The sequence below is a fragment of the Zosterops lateralis genome, assembly GCF_965231275.1.
Source record: "Zosterops lateralis genome assembly, chromosome: 2".
Taxonomy (NCBI): domain Eukaryota; kingdom Metazoa; phylum Chordata; class Aves; order Passeriformes; family Zosteropidae; genus Zosterops; species Zosterops lateralis.
In genome coordinates this window covers 35,297,796-35,319,033 of record NC_139763.1, presented here as the reverse complement: position 1 = coordinate 35,319,033, position 21,238 = coordinate 35,297,796, and the positions used below count along the sequence as shown (strand labels likewise).

General features: G+C 40.3%; 1 protein-coding gene across 1 annotated transcript in view; it reads left to right on the top strand.

The window, feature by feature from the left end:
• The first annotated feature begins 3,747 nt into the window (after positions 1-3,747).
• Positions 3,748-21,238, top strand: part of P2RY8 (P2Y receptor family member 8) — a 33,693-nt gene continuing 16,202 nt past the window's right edge. Inside the window, exons 1-2 of the mRNA XM_083885002.1 lie at positions 3,748-3,861; positions 7,321-7,406. The gene's annotated coding sequence lies outside the window, so the exon portion shown is untranslated. The remainder of the gene's footprint in view (positions 3,862-7,320; positions 7,407-21,238) is intronic.

The following is a 21,238-nucleotide window of genomic DNA, read 5'->3' as shown; positions in this document are numbered from 1 at the left end:
AGTTTGCTTCAGAGGTGTTGACCAGGACATTCACCTCAGTGTAAAAAATAGGAAGTTTCACTGGCTGTGGTAGAACAGATCTAGTTGGAGAGATCCTGGCCCCAAAAGGCTCTGCAGTCCAGTGACTGAAGTCTTCCCCCAGAAGATGGAAAACCCATCTCAAACAAAGCAAAGACCCATATCATATACTACTACCATTGCCACTCAATTTAGGTAGCAGCTCTCATTTCCTATGACAGAAATTTCCTATGCTGAAATGAAAAGATGTCAGTTTGAAAACACTGGCATGAATGTTTTTCCTTCAAGTTTTTTTCCCATTCATTTGTTCTTGACCAACATTACACAAGCCTGTAATTTAGAGGTTGAATAACTAAAAGACAAAATGTTTTGACTCTTGAAGATTGTGATGTTGGGCAAGGAACCAGGTCACATCTCATGTGCAAGGAAAAACTGTTAGGTACGTTTTCTTTCTCACCATATCACCCCTCCATGGGCCTAGAACATCTGTAATAAATCTAACTAGAATTAATTATAAAAATTAAAAAAGGATATCTGCTTATTCCTTAAGAGCTGATAGGAATGTCTCCTTTCTGGAGAGCTCCACAGGTGATTTCATGTTAGCACTGAAATGAACAATCAGTCATAACTGAGGACTGGACTTTCTTCAGATGTGTAGTGGCATCATAGCACCCAGGTCAACAACATTGGGCAAAAAATGAGTTTTGCCACCTGGACAATGAGCACCAAATGTATTTTGTATTCATGTATTCTGTCTGCCATGTGTTCTGTCTTTCCTATCACAGTTGGCATCTCAACTTAGTTCTGAGTTCTGAGAATAGGTGGATGTTACACAGATGGGACATAATCAGATTGGTTTTGAGTCAGGGGTCTCCTCATTCTTTTCACTGGTTGCCTGCCTGCCATTCAGCCCTCAAAAAAGCTCACCTTGCTGTAGGACAATTCATGCCATTCTCACCTTCCTAGAATGGACCAAGCATCTGAGCCCTGGAGATTTGCTCAAGACCTCCTGATGCTCAAGACAAGCAGAAGTTCTCAGAAAACTCTTCTTTCCTTCACCTTTGCTATGATACAGCATAGATTCACCAGACCCTCTTTCCTCCCTCTCTGTTCTGCTTGTCTTCCTTCCACAGTTCAGGGACTCCTTCTCTCAACCTTTCTTGCTCCTGCCAGCTTCTCTCACCTCCATACAGATCTACCCTTCCATCTTCTCACTCCCAAATCACAGGACCTTTTTTTGGAAGTTGCCTACTGTCATACTCCCATATCACTGTACTTACAGACCTCCCACCACCACCTGTGCAAGCTGCTGATCTCTTTGTGTCCCAGTGCATCTAAAGCTGAGCTCCAACCAGATCTGCACAGCTCAGCTCAAGCTGAGATGAGGAACCCCTTGGGAAGGTGGAATGACAGCTTGCATCTCCCATTTTCATGTCACAGCTAAGATTGTGCCATGTCCTCCCAGGAGGTTAGACCTTCCTCTGCTCATGGAATGACAGTCTAGATCCATCAGAGAGACTCCAAATCAGGTCCTGCATTTCTGCATTCATCCAGATCCTTCTCAGCTGCAAAAGACAATCTAGTGTTTGCTTCTCTGGGAATAACATTGCTGTTAATGAATGATAATATTTAGCCTTAGTGCAGCTCCCCACCGTTTATTTTTTTCTCCTTTTTTTATGCAAAGGGTTAGTATGGCCTGAGGCTGGGTAGCCCTCAAGGCCTTGTGCAAATCAGATCCCCATCTGCATCTGTTTCCTCTGAGCTCCAGGAACTAAAGCCACATTTAGGTCAACCTCAAGGCTGTTGCAGATTGACCCTAGAGGAAGACCTCTGCAGTGGAGAGATACTAAGGAGCTTTCTACCATCGCTATTAAAAAAAAAAAAAAAAAAAAAAAAAAAACAAGCCACCAGACTACTCTAAAATAAAAAGTCATGTCCATGTCTCCCAGGAGAACACAGCTGAATTGCAGGTTTTTTACCAACAAAGGCAGGAGCCCAAATACTCATAGACTGCTTGAGACAGCTCAGGGAAGGCTCTCAAAGTGAGCTCCAGAGCCTGCTGAGCTCAATTAGAAGCTAAATATGGACTCCACCCAAAGGAAACTCATCTATAAAACATTACACCACTATTCATAATCATTCTGAAAGACACTACCAGTTTTTAGAAGGGTGATTTCTTAGCACTTAATTGCTTTCTAAGGAAATTTTAGCATGGCCAAATGAACGTCATCAAATTGCTTATCTTGAAGAAGATTGTTAAAAAATATAACAACCAAAGAAGCAAACCAAATCTCATTTTTGGGGGAGGTTTTAGGGGGTCTGATTCAATATATTTTGCACTCTTTGAGGCTGTGAGACTGAAACTCCTTCCTGTTTACCTGTGGGCTCATGATGAGAATACTGGCAGTTGGTTTCAATTTTTTTTTATATGTGGAAGTGAGAGGAGTCAAAGCAAGAACTTGAGTCTCCACCCTGCAACCGTGTTCAAAGTAAAATGCCCTGGTGTTTCTGCATATGAAGCTATAGCATCAATAGACACAGCCTGAGGAGTCACACTAATGTTTTGGCCTCCATTCCATGACAGCAACTAAGCACCTGTTCAGATCAAGGATCTTGAGTATCCTCATTATTTTTGTGGTAGACTGTAAAAGGATAAACTTCAAGTGCAGACCAGCCTCATCAGTGTCTTGTGGGAGCATGCCTCTTGAGTCTTTGTTACTGGAAATAATCATTAGGAAAACAAAGGTAAAACTTAACTTGCAGAGAATTAGGTGGGAGTTTTTGTAGCTTTTATAAAATCTTGATAGCATAAAACATCATGGGAGCATATATATCTCTATAGTAGAAGGAACTCTTATTTGGATGTTAAAACTCCCAAATAAAGAATCTTGCAAAGGTCTTTTTCTTTCCACTGCCTAAATTCAAGAGTGCCTTGAATTACAAACTCTGGTGTAAACATCTACAGTGCAAATGCCCAGAGCTAGGTAAGACAACTCCATCCATGTCTCAGAAAACCCTAACACAAAGTCTCTCCACAGGCTCAGAAGCCCAGATGCCACCTTGGGTGCTGTAGGGAGGTGTTCACTCCCCAGAGGTAGCTTGTGCTCTTGTGAGCAGCTGGCCTTTAAAAGCTTTCAGGCTAGTGGATGTCTATAGGCTCAGTCTCAGAAATGCCTTTTAGTCAAACAGATACATTTAGGAGAGGGAAACAGGTTTTTTGGCACAGAGGGTTTTGGGGTTTTTTGTGCAGAGGACTAACTCCTGATGCTCCCGGATGCCTGACTTTCAGCTGGATGCCCTCTGTGTATAAAAGTATCATACACTATATGGATATCAAATGCTTGTCCAGCCTACAATGGATGCCACTCCTTAAAAAAACCTATTTTTTGCCTTGCTCTCTTGGGCACCACAACACTGAATTCTTGCTGAGAATATTGCTCCACTGCTCTAAACCTCTTCTGTAAATGAGAGGAGGGAGGTCAAGCCATTACTCTAGGTCATTTTTGCACTTTGTTACGTAAGCATCACTCAACAGTAAAATGTACTTGGTCACAATTATGCAGAAAACACTACAGTTTTTCTCTTCCATGGAGGTGATCAGAGTCTTCTCCTCTGGCCACCTGCATATTCTCAGTGTGAAACTGAAATCGTGTAGGGCAGAGCATTCGTTACCAAATTGCAGTGGAACTGTACTTGAAAGACTTCGAAGTGAGGAAGGAGTTAATCATTTCAAAATAGTCATTTCCTGAGTCCTCTGGTTGGATGAGTAAAAACTTTCAACTATTTCTATTTCTTCTGTGTCATTTAGGAGGCTTTCAAGGTGCACTGTACCTCTCAGACCAGGTAAGGAGTACAGCTTTTCACTTCTTCATTATTTATTCATAATAGTTTTTCAGAGGAGCCAGACTCAGTCAAGACTGATTTTTTTCTCCCTTCTAATATTTACATCTGAAGTGAGAACAAAGTTCATTGCAATCCAAGAAGTACATGTGTCTCTTTGTGCCAGATGACTGTGAGCTGCAGAAATAAAGGAAGAACAGTATGGCTTAGTAATAGGGCAAAGATAATTAAGAAATTATGTTGCACATATTTAGAAGTCAGAATTATTACAGCATAAACTGCAGCAAAAGAGAAAGAAAACTCATCACCAATTTTAAGGAGTTCATTCTGCAAGAACCACTTACAAAATAAGGAGTTCTCAGGTGCACAGTTTGCTTTAGTGAGGAGCGTAGCAAAAATCATAGTGTGTCTTCAGCCCAGTTTTTAAAAACAGGAAGAATGAGCTTTACATTCTGGGGGGCAGAAAAAAAATCAAATCCAGATAATTTTTGACCAGTTTTAGTTGTAAATCTGGACTTGATATCTATCTTTAGCTATTGAAGAGTCATGTACTGTACTCATCCTGAGACTGTTCTGAAGGTTTGAAACAGCCCAACATGCACACAGAAGTGACTGTGGAAAAATATAAAATGGTACAATTTCATCAGGGTCTTTTGCTGCATAAAAGCTGAACTCAGACAGACAGGCACCAGCAGGAAGTCCCGTAAGACTGTGCACTTTTGCGAACAGCATTTGTTGCCTCTTAATAGATAAGGAGAGAGATTATTTGTGTGAAAACCTATTTGTTTCGTTTAATAGTTCAGAAACAAGCATAAAATAGGCATCCATGGAGCAGTTATTGTAATCATGTCCTGTCATCGTGTCACTGTATAAAAAGGGAAATTGTACGTGCCGTGCTGAGCCCTGAGTGAAATCATACATTGGTATGGCAATTGTGGGTTTTTAAAGATGCAGGGGGGTTTTTGGCATTCGTGGGTATTTAAGTCTTTGCTTGTAATCAGTTTTAATGTTTGGACATTGACTCCTTGAATGTTTGGTTTAAACACTTTCTGGATTTTATACATAGTAGTCAGGAGAATCTAGTTAGGACTTTTAACAGACACAAAATTTCTATCCATCATGGAACTTCATTCCTAAATCATTTCCACTTTACTTGTGAAATTGCTGTTAGAGTAGCAATTGGACCTACGTAATGAATTTCACTCTCAACAGACTCAATGATCCACTTGAAGTTTTGTCACTGCATCTACAGATGGGGAATTCATATGAATCCCAGCTGGTGCCAGACTTGTGCCCTGGTTTTTGCAGCTTCCCAGAGCAGGCAATCTGATCAAGAACCCCAATTTTCCCCCGCAAACAGCTGAGTCAGTTTAGAAACAACCAGAGAGCATGTCGCCGTCCTGCTAGGGGAGAGGCTATGGCATGGGTAAATGCATTTGCATCAGCTTTAGTCTTCTCAGTTTGAGCATCAATGCTAACCAATTTGCTGTTACTTACAGGTCTGAATGGCCTTAGTAGGTAAATAGTTGCAGCCTATGCCATAGTTTGCTGGAGGAAAGCTGGCTGAGGTGTCCCTACCATCCTGCAGTCACATTTCCCTGTTACTGAATAGGCACAGCTCAAGGGAAAGTGTTCAGCAGCTTTGTGTGGGAAGAGCAAACTGAATCCCGGCATCCCCTGTCACAACGAGCATCTTACCCACTGCCTGTGTATTCACCTTCTGTCTTGCGGTGTGGGTTTGGATTCAACTCAGATGTGTCTGTCTGTCCAGATAATTAGGCTTTCAGTGATGAATGTTATGCATGATTTAAAATGTTTGCTCTTAGTACTCTCTTTCAGCACCAGCATCTTTGTTTGATGTGGGAAAAGGGTGCACTCCTCTGTCAGAGGCCGACATATGTTATGTGTAGCAGTAATGTGTAACAGCATTGAAAACAAACAAATACTAGAAAGGTCCTTCCTTGTACGGTTATTTTGGTCTGCCACAGTAACTGCTGCACTCTGGTCAAGTGGCCAGAGGGGAGAAACCCAGACACAACTCAGCTGCACACAAGTTATATTGTGGTAGACTCACTTGAAAACGAAGGCGCACCAAGACTGTGTCACCACATGTCTAAAATATGTGCTGGTGTTTCACACATGTATTGCCACTTAAATACTTTACTTCCCATTTGCATAATTTCCAGATAAAAAGTTGTTTTGAAACAGAAGTCCAGGGGGCTTTGCTGCTGACAGCTGATGTTTGCAAGGCTTTCAGTTGGACAGAAGGGAGGTTTTCTTATCGTATTTATTGACACTGTTTCCGTGCTCTTCACAGCATGCAAAAGGAGCTTTAAAATGTAGTTCTCCTCTGAAAAATTACATTACAGAGATAATATTACAGTTTGGATCTTGACTACTGCCTCCAGAATTCCTGGATGAAATTAGCTCTATTTATAATTAAATGTCTGTGGGGTTGTTCTTTTGGCTTGATTATTCTTACTGCCAGCTCTCAAATGGGAAAGTCAAGCTGATGTTCCCCTTTGGCTTACTATATATACACAGGAAACCTGAGAGTGACTCAGCCTGAGAGTTAAAGTTGTTATTTAAAATAGGTTTTAAGTGGGTAATATAATCCAATTTTCATCTAAATTTAGTTGCTAATCAATCAGAAATATCCCACAGGATTAATACATCTTTGAATCCAGTAATGTCAGTTTGATCCAGTCCCTTTTCATATATTTTTGATTGGAAGCCTTCTGTCCTTATGGAAATTTTCCATTGATAATTTTATTTTTCAGTGTTGATGAATGTTTAACTAAAGCTAAATACTCAGAGAAAGAGAGAGAAAAATCTGTGTATGGTTCATGCAACAGCTCAGTAATTAAATACTGGCTTTTAGCTGTCATTGATATCCTAACAGAGAGATTATGCCTTTTTGCACACAGACTGATGAGGGTCCAAGGGCTGTTCAGGCTGGGGCCAGGGATCTGTAAGCTTGGTCATCAGGAGCTGCACATTTTTGTCACATTTTCACGCTACTGCATGAAGAATTCAGGCTCAGCAGCTGGTGAATTGAAAATCCTTGCTCTCCCAACTGCTGACTAAATCTTGAAATAAGAACAGAAATTACACCTTGTTATGGTCATGAAGAAGCAGTGAGGGCTACTTACTGTGAGATACTCTGCACCTGATTCACATCTGCAAAAATGAGGAGGGAAAATAGAAAACCAACAGGTTTGTGTTCCTTTATCTTTTCTTCAGATTCCTATATTTTGAAGCTTTAGTAGTTCTGCACAGGTATGTTTTACAGCTAGTGAACCACATATTTAAGGCTGTGACAGAAAATAGAAAATGTTATCAGTGCTTGTCATTGTGTCACTGTTTGTAATTATCTTTAGATATTTTGGGGGGTTTTTTTGTTTGTTTGTTTTTTTGGGTTTTTTAATTCTTAAAAGATTTCTTGTTTGTTCCTTTCTGCAGATCTCACTCATAGAGGAAATCTGATCTACTGCAGCACAGAAACGTCAGTGGTGAAATGGCGAGACAAATTCCTTAGGGAGCTGCCTGTAAGTCTCGTCAACATTTAAGATGAAAAGTTTTGGATATTCTTTGGCAGGATATTACATGCAGAGTTTAGCTGTATGAAGCAGTTGCTGAGGCAATAACGGAATATTCAGGAACACAAGCTTTGAGTAGGTGAATAAGCACAAAGGCAGAAATAACCTTGTTAAGACTTTTTTTTTTTTTTTTTCCCTGCTCCCCACCTCCCTCCCAGCTTCTGAAAAACATGATCGATTCTTGAGACTCACTAAATCATGTCCAATCGAAATCCTGTTCTCCCAGAATCCTGGATACACTGAATAGACCCCACTTTAGGGCTACAATGGTTCAGCAGTTGAAAGCTGTAAGAATAAGTCTATTTTGTACTTCTGTCACTTCACTTGTGACAGTCAAGCAGTGCAGGGATCGAAGGGAAATCCCCCTGGAACACAAATAGTGGTGAGAGATCGGGTAGAAAACTGTGTGGCTAAATAAGCACTGCAATGGTGTAATGGTGAGGATGAGACCCAGGAAAAACAAAACAAAACAAAACAAAAAACAAAACAAAACAAAAAAACAAAAAAAAACAAAAAAAAAAAAAAAAAAAACCAAAAAAAAAAAAAAAAAAAAAAACAACAACTGGTAGTAGGAATTCGGTTAGATAAGGGCAGAGGGTGAGATAACAGGAGGAAAAGAAACTTTGGATTACATGCTGCTGATGATGAAAGTGGATTTGTAGACAACAGCAAGGTGTGATCCTTTCAGCTCTTTCCCCCAAATACTCTGGAGAAACCCCTGAAATATCCAGGTTTCAGAAACATAGAAGTAAATCTTAGAGACAGAAAGGGTGTGTCTGCACCCTCTAGTGGGTTACACAGAAAATGGTTTTTATCCAGCAGTAACTTTTCACTTCATTTGCTGGGACCAGTCATATCCCGATATTTGGTATATCTGACACACCTGTACTAACTGTTCTCAGCCTCTGTAGCACGATGGCTGCATCTAAACTTCTTTTCTGAGATGGTCTTTTGTCTGTCATAACTCCTGAACTATACAAGAAGTTGATTGTGGCTCTGAGTTTTTTGAGGGAGCATTAGTTGGTGTGAGACAAAACCGTACCAGAACTGTAACAGCCCAAGCAATTGAATTTCATGGTCTGACCACTGTTCTGACAGTGTTAAGTGTACTAATTTTGGCATATTTTACATGTAGCAAAATCTCCCTCGTGCAAGTGGTATATTCCTCAGATTCCTGAGGGTAAATATTACAGAATAGTACTTCAGCACAAAAAAATCAATGAGTAACCTGTTTCATGGGAGACCATTTCCTGTGTCATTGTTCATCTCTCCTCTACTTGCTGCTGGAGGACACATGCTGACTGAGATGTAGAAACACAGGAAAAAGCAAAGCAGCCTTGTGCTTTTAGTTAGTGACTGAGTAATATTCTGGGAAATATGATTCTGCCACTGATTCTACCTGAAAGGAGATGCTGAGAAAAGCTTTTGTGATGCTGAGAAAAGGTCACCTCCTTAATAAAAGGATACAGGTGAAATGTCTGAAATGGAGCTAGGATGGAACTTCAGAGCTTCAGCTCTGAACAGGGAAAATTCTGATGCAGACTACTGGAGAATCATACTATAGTAGTTGCTTCATGTAACAAGATAGCCGTACTTAAGATACTTAGAGTCAAATATAGAGAAGATATCTGTTAGAAACTATAGAACAAATGGATTTTGAGAGGACTGAGAGAGCTGGTCTGGTGCCACCAAGGAGACTGCTTAAAGAACATGAGTGAAACTGTTTCTTCTTTACAAATGCAAGTACCTGCTTTTCAGAAGGTCAAAGAGTAGGAAATGGTGTAACTCTTCCTCTAGAGCACACTCCTAGAAGGAATGGCATGCACATTCAAGTCTGTCTTTGGAAAGTATTTAAAGGCTTATCCACTTCTTTCCTTACTAGCTGGGTAGTATCCTAGAACTATGGTCTGGGCTGAATTGCACCCAGCCAACAGAAGCTAGAACAGCAAGCAAGAGGACAAAAGAGGTCAGAAGCCTGAAATACCATTCAGCTAGAAGGCTACAGACCTTATTTCTAGTCTTGTCTTCAGAGACACTGTTTCACAGTAATCACTGGATAACTCCAAAGGCCAAACTAAAGAATAGATTCCAGGCCACGTGCACTTGCTTGATGGCTGCCTTTGTCACTAGACTGGAGAATCTCTTGCCCTCCTTCATGGTGATTTTGCCTTTCCCTGAGTTGATGTATTGATAATTCTTTGGTATGCATCTCTAATGTGAAAGATGAACAGTAACCAGAAGCTTTGTGGCAAAAGCAATCTCCACCTCATATAATATGTCTCACGGTCAGACTTAGAGGACAGCTTAAGACATCTATTTCCTCAAGTTTACCAGTGCTTTATCATTCAGACAGGAAAGGGAAGTGTTTTTCTTCAATCGACTGTCTTAAAAAATTGTAGCAAATTATATTTAGGCCCCAGAAAGACAAAGGGAATTTTAACAAAAGGAACTCTGGCAAAGAGGTTCAAGGCTCAGATCTCCCTGTAATTGGCCTTTGAGCTTATGTTCTCTGAGACTCACTACTTTTTTTCCCCAATTTTTCATGTTTTTAAGGCTCATCCTTTGTCTGCACTGAATGACCTATGTGTGTAGCATGTGAAGTGTGCTGACTTCACACTATTCCTTATAATTTTTCTGACTATTTCAGACCCCATTCTGGGAAACCTAGGCCTTCACTGGTACCTTCATCCTTCCACCCTTGCGATGCTTTTCTTCCAGAGCTTGAAATTCTGTTTCAAATCTGGTTTCAAGGGGTTAATCTTTCAGAAACAAGCATCAGCTCCAAGTTCCTCATTTTCAAATGCTTATTAAAAGATATCTGGATCTGACTTGCAGAGTATTGAGTACTCACAAATCCAGGTACGGTCAATAGAAATGTGGCTTTGAAAAAGTAACATTTTATTTAATGCCAAATGCTCTTAGAAATCATGTTCTAGGCAGGACCTTCAGTCCACACATTCCATTTTGTAATAAGCAGTTAAATAATCTTTATATTAGAGGAAAGCGGCAAATAAAGAATTTGTAGGTGTTTCTGAAGCACTTTGATGCTACAACACTGAATGTCATAAAAATGGCCAAAAAAAAGTTGTTTAGTATTTAGGACAAGAGTTTGAACAGTGCATTGTACATAGGGCATAGTGTCATTTATTGAATGATTGGGAGAAAAAAGTGTAAGTTTTTCTGATAGGATATTTTGCCTTTGGAAAACTGCTGGTTTTTTCCAACAGAAATCAAGTAAGGGCAAGCTTAAACATGTCCATTTTCCAGCCTGTGACCTGTAGAGTTTCTTGGCAATTGGCCTGATTTCCTGTCTTCAGCTTGTTGACTTCCACCATTTCACTAATAGGATCATTCAGCTAAAAAGCAACCAGGGGAACCTGCTGATGAAATTCTGGCTCTCAAGATGTTCAGCTGTTTATTTATTCGGGCTGCTAGGATAGTAACCCTCCTGAGATAAATGGGCATTGTGAGAATTTTAACATGGAACAAAAAGACATTTTCATAAGGGAGGCCTTCCATCCCCTTGAATCATATGTCCCTGCAAAGCTGCCGATCTCAGTTACACAGTGTTTAAATCCCCAGTGCACTGATCAGAGCTGTTGAGGTTTTAGAAATGCATAGTAAATCAAAAAGTTTGCAACCTGTCCATGATTGCAGCTAACAGAAGTTGGCTGCTAGCACATGAATGTGAGACTGAGTTAAACAGAAGCAAGATCAAGACCTTAAGCTGGACTAAACACTGCCTTGCACACTGCATACAGCATCTCCTTATCAGCCCAATTTGTGACCTAAGTCTGTATATCCCTGTCAAGGAAAATCACTGGAACCCAGTCTTTCACATGAAGATGTTCCTTCTTGGTCACTGATTTTTGCCATGGGGCATAAACATAACTTTAACACCTCTAAGAGGTTGAAGAATGAAATTTCCTGTTACACGACTGGCTTTTGCAACCTCAGCAATTCTCAGCAGTGCAGATACATAATCTTAAAATCTTGTCTTAGAAAAATTATTTTTTGAGCTTTTTTAAATGAAATGTTTTCCACCAATGGCCCTTCTCTGAGAAACTAACAGGACACAGCACAGTTTTACATGTTATAGTAGGCTGATAGGTTTCTTCAACTCACATTTCTGTTTCTGCTAATGTTTGTGGATTGAGTGCATAATTACCCCCACATGAGAGAGGCGGAGATCATAGCCAATATAGATATCAACAACAAATATGATTGGTCTACCCTGGGCTTGGAAATGTTTACACTGAGTGGGGTGGATTCTCAGCACCTCCTAGTTTTTGCTGCTGCAGTACTGCAGAAACCAACTGCAAACTCTCGCAGTGCCTGGGAATCACTTTGTTAAATGTGGAACACCAGCATGTGTAAAGACAATTGCTATGCCAGTTAGCAGCAACAGGGCAGAGAGAGAAAGGAATCAATTGTATTACAGAAAATTCAGTTATTTTGATTGTGCCTATTTTTCTGACTAACTTGTCCTTGGGGCTACCGTAGTCATGAGTGTAGAAGGAAAAAGAGGTGGTCAGAAACAGAATTATTTAGGTTGGAGAAGACCCTTAAGGTCATTGAATCCCACCCTTAACCCAGCATTGCCAGGTTTGCCACTAAACCATGTCCTGAAGTGTCACATCTACATATCTTTTAAATATCTCCAGGAGTGGTGACTCCACCATTTCCCTGGGCAGCCTGTTCTCATGCCTGACAACCCTTTCCATGAAGGAATTTTCCTATTATTCAATCTAAACCTTCCTTGGTGAAACCTGAGACCGTTTCCTTTTTTCTTATCAGTTACCTGGGAGAAGAGACCAACACCTACCTGATTTCAACCTCCTTTCAGGTGGTTGTAGAAAATTATAAGGCCCCCTCTTTTCTTCAAACTCAACACCCCCAGCACCCCCAACTGTTCTTAGTGCTCCAGACTTCATTGTCCTTTCTCTGTACAATCTCCAGCACCTCAATATCTTTCTTGTAGTAAGGGGCCCAAAACGGAAAACTTTTGCCATCTTCAAAAGCACATGTGGTCACCTGGAGATTTATTTCAAGTTTGAAATAAAAACCTCAGTGTTGCAGCTTGCCATTACCAATGATTTTGTTGTTCACATTAACATGCTACAGGAGCTGTAAAGGCTCTCCTGCCCACACCTGCCACAGCAAAGTTAAAAAGTCCACGCTCTCTATATATCATCGGCCTAAACTTTTCTAGTAAGTCTGAAGGAAATAAGTAGGGGTATGTTCACAAAGAACCAGCCAGAAATTCAAAGTGTGCCAGGTGTTAGAAATAAAGCCATGCTTATATATTAAAGATATTTTAGTGTCCAGCTATGGGCCCAAGAGAACTGAATGCTAAATGCTTTCACTTCCTTCAATGGCAGATAAATGTACAATTCATTCATAAACTGGGTCACATGTTCGGTCAAGCAGGACTGGGTGTACGATTTGCAGACTGATATTTGTATATACAAGAAATACTTTGTCTTTTATTCTGAGCTACATGTTCCTTGTTTTGACCGCAGGCAGAAAAAAAGGGTGGGTGAAAGGCATTTTGAACAGTTAGGATGAGATAGTGACGCTGTCCTGTAAGGAGAGTTAACAACAACATGTGTGGATCCAGTGGCTCTGGGGACAGCAGAAAACACTAGTGTATTTTCTTACTGTGACTTACAATGGAGTAATACATAATAAGTATTATCCTTATTGCCATTGCACACATCTACAAATTTTTCCTGAGTTATTATGGCCATTACACACAGAAAACCATATGCAGTTGCACTAATCAGGGAAAGGAACGAAAAACATTAGGTAGAATTATAAATGCCTGAATTCCAGGCTTTCATACAGCTGGACAAATAATTTATGCAATGCTTAGAAACTTAGTTAATCTTAAAACTTTCATCCTTTATCGGCCAATTCACAGTTTTTGAGAGAAAGAGGCAAAATATAGACTTATGTATTTAGATCAAAGATCCTTTTCAAACAAAGCTGGACAACAGCTGGGCTCAGTAGCTCCTTGGGTCTTATTTACATTCTTGCTTCTGTGCTAATGATAAAGTGAACAAGTGTTTGATGCCTGTTCTGGTTGACAGTTGCCCAGGACTCCCACATTCCCTTCTGGATTCTCCTGTATCACATGCTTCCCCTACAGATGAGGCTACATGCTCACACACAAACTTTGTCTGATAAGAAAGTGTACTGAAATACCAGAGTATTTCACTTCTGAGTCCAAGCAACCCACCTGGTTTCTGTGAATAGCATTCATTGACTGACTGATAGAAAGAACTGCCTGGCCCAGCATCTCAGTGCAGGTTCTCTCTGTTATCTCCACTGTGCTCCACAGGGCCCTGGCTCTTACCTTCCATTTCTGCAGCCCAGGGTCATTGTGCCCTTTTATTTTCTTTTTCAAGGAAGACAATAGATTCAGGCTGAGCTTTCTGCATGGACGGTATTGTCTCAATGCACTCCTCCTCCAGAGAAATGCGCTGCAGAGACTTGTGGGGGGTTATTTCCTTTTTTGAGATCTGAGCCAAAGCTTAAGTCTCTTGATGTGTAGCCATCAAAAGCATCAAAGATAAATAACTCACAGCAGTGCTGGTAAATATATATCTTGCAGACTGTTACTCACTGCCTTATTGTTTCATGCACAGTGTTAAATGGGATTATCTGGAAGCAGAAAGTTCAGCTTGCAGCAATTAAACTTCTAAATAATTTCAAACATCAAGATTAAATATTTTCAATTTTATTGATTCATTTCATATTTATTTTATTCACATTTATTTCACTTACGAAATTAGTTAGTTCTAAATCATCCTTAATCTAAATTCTTTTCACAACAACTCATGTTGGTGAGAAATTATGCCATAGATTTTGGCAAGGCGCTACATACAGACAGTAGGAAACAACAGCACTTTTTTGAAACATTTGCAATGTGTCTTACGCATTATTTTTTTATATATTAGGGCTACAAAGATTGTATTGCTGCTGAATCACTACTGTCATCAATCATGACAAATGACAACAGTATTTCCCCAGCAGAGAAATAGCCAAATATGGTACAATTTTTTAAAAGCCAACAGACCATACTCAGATCAGAATTACTGAGTATGTAAATGTTCTTTGCAAATCAGTTTGTATTTATATTTTTGACACTGACAGTCCCAGTGTCATTTGTGGCAAACCCCACAAAGGGTTTTAATGTGCTTGCTCTGTTTTATATACTTTTGATCCACTCGATCTCAAATTAAATAACTAGATAGAAAAAATTGTGCTACCCTATACTGAAGGGGTTTGGAAATCAACCTCTCTTCTCCTTATTAGAAATAATCTCTTCACTTCATGTTTTGGTCTGGGTGAGTGAGAAAACTGTGCTTTTTTTTTTTGGCTAAAAGTGTAATGTTTCCATTTCTAAAGTCTTTGTTGCAGTTTCCAACAGTTATGAACACCCACACCACCAGGAAAAAACAAACAAACAAACAAACAAACAAAAATAAGAAAAAAAAAAACACCACCACTCAGTTTGGGGCTCTTCTGTGTTGTTTATATGCCATCTAAAATGTTATCAAGAATTTCTTAACTTTTTTCTTTGCTTAAAAGCAGATTGTTTCAACCACTACTTCCTTATTTCTCCCCTCTTCCTCTTAACTCTTTAATAGAGAATCTCTTTGTGTGCTTTACGTCTTCATTTACAGTCTATGAATAAACCAATCTGTGCATCCTTCCAATTAACTGGAATTATGAAAGCCAAGCAAACTTTAGGGTAGCTTTTCATCAGAACAGCAAGATAGAGTTGAAGAGTTGGAAACAGCTTTTTAGGAGTGAGGGGAGAGGTGAAGTCTGTCTCTTGCCACTGAAAATCTTATAGTCCACTCATTCATCCTTTTGACAGAGTTTTATTTTGACAGCCTGCATCACAGATATCATAGTATTGTCATCACTAACACCACAACACTAAAAAGGACTTGATCATCTGCTGCTTTCCTCAAACCTTGTCCTTCACAGTGATGTACCCATATACCCACTGATAGGAGTTAGTCATGCCAGCAGGAACAGGATGTCACAGGAGATATCTGAGGTCTCGTGCTGGGGCAAGAAAGTGTGTGTAAATCTCTGCCATGTATGTCCTGTGTGCCTCATTCTGTTAGAAAAACATTGGGTTGGTCCTTGCTCTAAGGCCAATCTGATCCTTGCTGTAGCTCCATGAGCACAGCTTTCATTCTCACTGGAGCCCTTTTCTCTGGCTTGGCCTCCTAGGTATTTCCCTGTGTAATTGCCCCCCCATTGGCAGGAAAATGTTGTCAGTGTAAATATGGGATATTTATACTGTTCTCCCATTCCACCCAGGAAGGGGGAATGTGTAAAGGATCTTAGCAAGACATAGGGCAAGTAGATACCTACACCCCTGTAGGTTGAAACTCATCATCATGAGATCATCCATCTAAACAATGCAAGAAATCAGGGATTTTGTTCAACAAGAAACAGCCCTACTTCACCCCTGCCTGTCACAGGGGGAAAAGATACATGAACACTCAGCCAGGTGATTTGCAGTGAAAGTATCACACCCACCTACCAAACTCACCCTCATACATCTCCACAGGTACCTTATATCTGCCTGTGAGAATGGTGTAAAAATGTGCAGCTGAGTCAGGTATCTTTTCTATGCTGAATGTCTTTCCTAGTCTGCTGGGACAGGATATCAGTTCTCAAAGAGTTTAGTGACATTTTAACTCCATGATCTGGAGGACTGGATGAGTGGTAGTACATTCTGGAAGACCTGCCAGGGTTCTTGAACTAGAGAAAAGCAACTGGGACTGCTATAAAAGCAGAAAAAGCAAGCATTTTTATTTGACTGCTACTGATTCTTACAACAGAGGATAAAGACTATCCATCCAGTGTGGAACCATGCTTACCAATGGATGATTTAGCTAGGAGCATGAGATTCTTCTGCAAAATGGACATAATTGCAGGAGGCAGAGCAAAGCAAGTGTGCATTAGTGAGTCACATTATATGCCTAGCATCAGGCCTCTGCATGTTCAGATGCCTGACCTACTTGCTGGGATCCACTCCATCCCTACACTGAAGGTGAAAATTTTCATCACAGGTGGAATTTCCGATTTCTGACCTTTATTCTAGCACTGAAAAAGGCTTTAGGAGCCTAAATACTCTTTTGTTGTCACTAAGTGCTAAAACTCTAGACTGAGGTCTTCAGCTGCTCAGCTTTTGCTAAAGGTGCCATTATGAAAACTATGAACCCCAGTCACTAAGCCTGTATATCCTAATACCCAGCTCAGGCTGAAGGCCTGAAATGAACCACAGTTGTTGAGTGGGGAGAAGATGGCTCCTTGTGCTGCACCAGTCTGAGAACCCAGTGAACCATAAATTGCCAAAACACTTATTGGAGTACATCCTCCATGGGATACAGAACGAAGCAAGGCATCAATGCCATGTGCCCTTTAGTCCTGTGGATACTTAGGGCACTCCCTATAGACTGTGTATGTTTACCTGGCCTGATTGGAACCAAGCATTCTTGCAGAAATGCATTAATCATAATGTTATTTATCTACAACTTTACTCCTGCAGCTCAATTTGTTGCAGGTTGCATGGTGCCACTGGGATATATATTCCATGGGTAAGAAAAAAAAACGTAGTGTTTGTTTAGTATTTGTAAGGACAAGGTATCCAAAATGCATTTCCTATTTCAACAACATTTATATATTTTCTGTGAAGTAACCTAATAGAAAATCCTACTGCTTGATGGGGTGTGTAGATTTAAATCTCATAATTCTGAAGAGAGAAATAAATTCATATCTCCCACATCCCCATTGTGTGATATTTAGGAAGTGTGAATAGTACTCTTGTTGCTGGTTTGGATACTTCTGGGTTTTATGTGATAAAATGGAGGGAGACATCTCACTGCAGAGAAATTTAAGGGGTAATATGTGGTTGTATCTAGAGGTCTCCTTGAAACCCTACACAAAGTGTCAAAAACTGAAACTTTCTCAGAGATTAAGGTGTTTCTGTCTAACTTTCTTGCTGCTCAGTGTCCTGGTTTTCTGTATCTAATTATGAGCTGATGAGGTCGGGACATCTCAGGTGGGGGGAAACTCCTGGACAGGCAGGTGTAGAAACTTACATTTCTACAACACAAGGCAGAGTACGTGTGGATGGTGCTGCACTGGGCTCTCTCTGTGGATTTAGGTTCTGTTTAAACTCCACTAGGTACTTGCTGCTCTCCTGTGTCTTTTTTTGTTTTTCTTTGTGATTGAGCAAATCTAACCACAATCTCTTTACACCCAGTTTCTAAAGAAAGTATTTTGTCTGGTTTTCAGCTGAGCTGTTGCTTCACTAGTGAGAAGAACGAGACATCAGAAATCCAGCATACAAAATAATACACTGATTCTGTAACATGAGGTTTTCAGTCATTTGAGAACCAGAGAATCTTATAGTACCCTGCAGTGTGCGAAGATTTTTCCTCTTAGGATATTATTACATTTTTATATTTCATGCAGAAAAAATATCCACTACCTCTAAAGAAATCCTTTTTTTTATTTTGATAATTGATTTAGGAAGTCTCATTATATCATCATTTAAATTTCAAGGAAGTGCTCAATTTCAAATGCCATTAAAAATGTTCTCCTTATAACTCTCGTAGCATTTACACAGCAAGACCAAATGCATTTACAAATTTTTTGAACCATCAGTAGCAAGGTAACTGAGTTGTACAAAAAATATTAGTATTATTCAAATAAAAAACTATATCAGAGTGGGAACATGAATTTTCAGAAGGCATTGAGCAAATGAGAGAGAGAACTGGAATTGAAGATGTTCTGCTTATCATACTCAAGAACACCTACAGTCTTGTCAACTCTTGTCAATCCAGGCAACCCTCAGAAGAGACCTGATTCTTAATCATCTGCCTCTTCTAATCGCAAGGAGGCTTTTTTACCAAGAGAACAAAGAAGTCATTAACATTTTCATCTCCTTATTGACATGGCTATCTGCAGGAGCAATAATAAGGAAGCTCACCATGAGTGTTGCCTTCAGTCCATTTTATCCCAGCACTTTAGAAGTGGTTTTGGAGTGCCAGATCCTTTTACACAGACATGTCCAATAAGGTGGCTCCTTACTCTAATCTAGAAAGTCATGGATATTGTGGCACTGTGGGGAGGCCACTGACATACTGGTCAAAGTATTGCTGCTGCATTCTCATCGACAGTTTTGGCAGCAAGAGAAAAGTTTGCATTTGTTTTGCCTTTGCAGAAGGGTGCAGGGAAATTAGTCAGGAATGCCACTGCTAAGGACTGATTCCTAAAATATTTAGATGCCTTCTGAGGACCTAAGGTAAAATCAGCATATTTTCCAAATGTTTTGCATCAGATGTGTAAAGAAATTGGGAAAAAATCCTCAGAAAAAAGCTGTTATTAATACAAATGGCAATGGCAAGGTATTGGCATGTGATGTGACCTAAAAATAGGGGACTCATGTAAACACATGTTCAGACTAAAAAGTATTCTGTCTTGTGATTAGTGTGACCATTTCAAAATATTTCCTGTTGTGATTGTATAACCTTTAAAAAGAAAGGATAAGTTTGAGCTGGTGAATTGCTAGGTCTTCTCTTTCTTCTGGTCTTGGTAAAAAAAGGGATAGATTTCTTTTACATTAATGAAACAGGTAAACAAAACTAAATTACAAGCCCTGAGGGTTTTGTGTAGGTTAGTTTACATCATGCTGCAACAGAATGCTCTAAAAGCTATCAACCCACACAGTACAAACACAAGTAACTTTTTACACATAGTTCATAGTACACCTAAGAAGCAGCTATAGAGATGGTGTGGGAGTGAAGGGAGGGCTGAACTGAGGAAACTGCTTTTGAAAGTTGTTTTTTTGTGTGTGCAATTTTTTTAAAAGAATTTCAGAGAATGGAAAGAGGAACCTATATTGAGTGGCTAGGCCTAACTTGCAAGAAACTTTCCCCACATCGTGTGGTGAAACATCTTTTATCACTGCACTCTTATCTTTAGTATGTTGGCACTATGGTTTGCTCACCTGCATGGTGAGCATGCACGAATCAATTGATGGGCTAGAAGGGATTCTGAGAATTTATTTTGCTTTTCAAGGCTCTTTTACGAAAATGTAATGCATAACCTTTATTAAACCACAACTCTCAAGAAAATTGATTTTTTTAAAAATCTTAAAACTCCTTTTCTTTTCTTTCTCTCTCTTTCTCTGTATATTTGTATGATGATAAGGCAATGTAAGAGAGAGAACCACACAGAGAAGAAGAAAGGAAACTAAAGTTGCTCTCCTGAAATGAACATTGCATTTAGGTTTTTAGAAAGGTCTTTCTGAGATGTTAAAATAAAAAGGACTTGGGTCTATTTCCTTCAGTTCCCTGAAAGAGCTTCAAAACACTGGCACTTTCGTTCATTTGCTTGCCAAACCACATTAACCCCCCCACAGTGCTCAGTGACTGTCACAAGCATGGGTGACTTCACCTCACATGCCCCACCCGAACTCTCCACTGCCAAGCTGATGCCACATGCACGTGCAGAAGATGCATGTGCACATGCACAGCAGGAGATGCTGGCTGGATGCCATGTGCACATGCAGAAAGTGGACCAAGGGTCCAGGGGATTTCAGCAGGGCTGGGGAGAGCACAGTCTTGGCAGCTCTGTGGGAATACCCCGTGATGGCCCTGGGCCCCTGAACTTCTCATAAGCAAGCACAAGCAATGAGTCCCAGAACTGACACTAAAGTTGGGAACTAAGTAATAGTAAAAAATAGATAACCTCTACTATTCTCAGAAAGAGAAGTGAGAAAGTAGTTGGTGCTGATGTTCCTTCACTGTCAGCTGGGGAGCAGGCATTTTCAAAAAGCCTATCCTGTCTCTACTTTGAGGTAGCTGAGGCCATCCTTGGGGTTTCAGAAGAGCAGATGACTGCTGTGGTGGCTGGGATCACATCTCAGCCACTGCCAAAGCATCAGGTCTCTGCAGCAAAGGAGCTTCCAGGGGCAATTCTCCTTCACGACCTGTGGCACCACAACAGAGTGAAAAAGAGAACCAAAACCTTTTGATAGGGAAGCCCTCATGAGAGCCCAGGTTTCAAGCTTGTCATTTGCTAACTATTCTCTGTTAATTAGTTGAAGTTGTAGAAATTTATTTGCAATAGTCGATAGGCCAAAGCCCTTTGTCATCTCAGCTGGGAAGGAGGAGACCCCAGGTGAGTGCTCCTGTCTCTGTGAAGACTCAGGATGGCAAAGGCCTGAGCCAAAAGCTGCTAATCCCCATCTTGTGAAGAGCTCCTCACCGGGTCTTGAACAGCTGATTTCCACAAGGAATCATATTTGATGTGCCTGAAGACACACATCACCAGAGTGTATTTTCCTAGTTTGGTTAGGGGTACTTGAAAGTTTTTGTTATTTCCATATTGTTTGCTCGCACAGCTGGTTTTTCTGTCCCAAGCACATTGTTGCCACATTTACCATCCCCATTATGTGATTGATAATGCAGTCCTCAGTCACAGCCTTCAGCCCATAGAAATTCAATCTTGTGTTGGTGCAGCTGAATTGTTTACTGGATGTGACACAAAGCTTCCAAGTAATGCAATAGTAATGATCCTGAAGCAGCATGGCCCGTTTTGGCAGGGCTGTATCAGTGTGTGCCTTGGTCATACTATTCTTAACAGTCACTTTCTGTCATCAGACTTCTCAGATGCCTAAATTAGGTCAGATTCCCAGCTGAAAACCAGGGCAATCAACCTCAGCATTTTTATACTTTTTA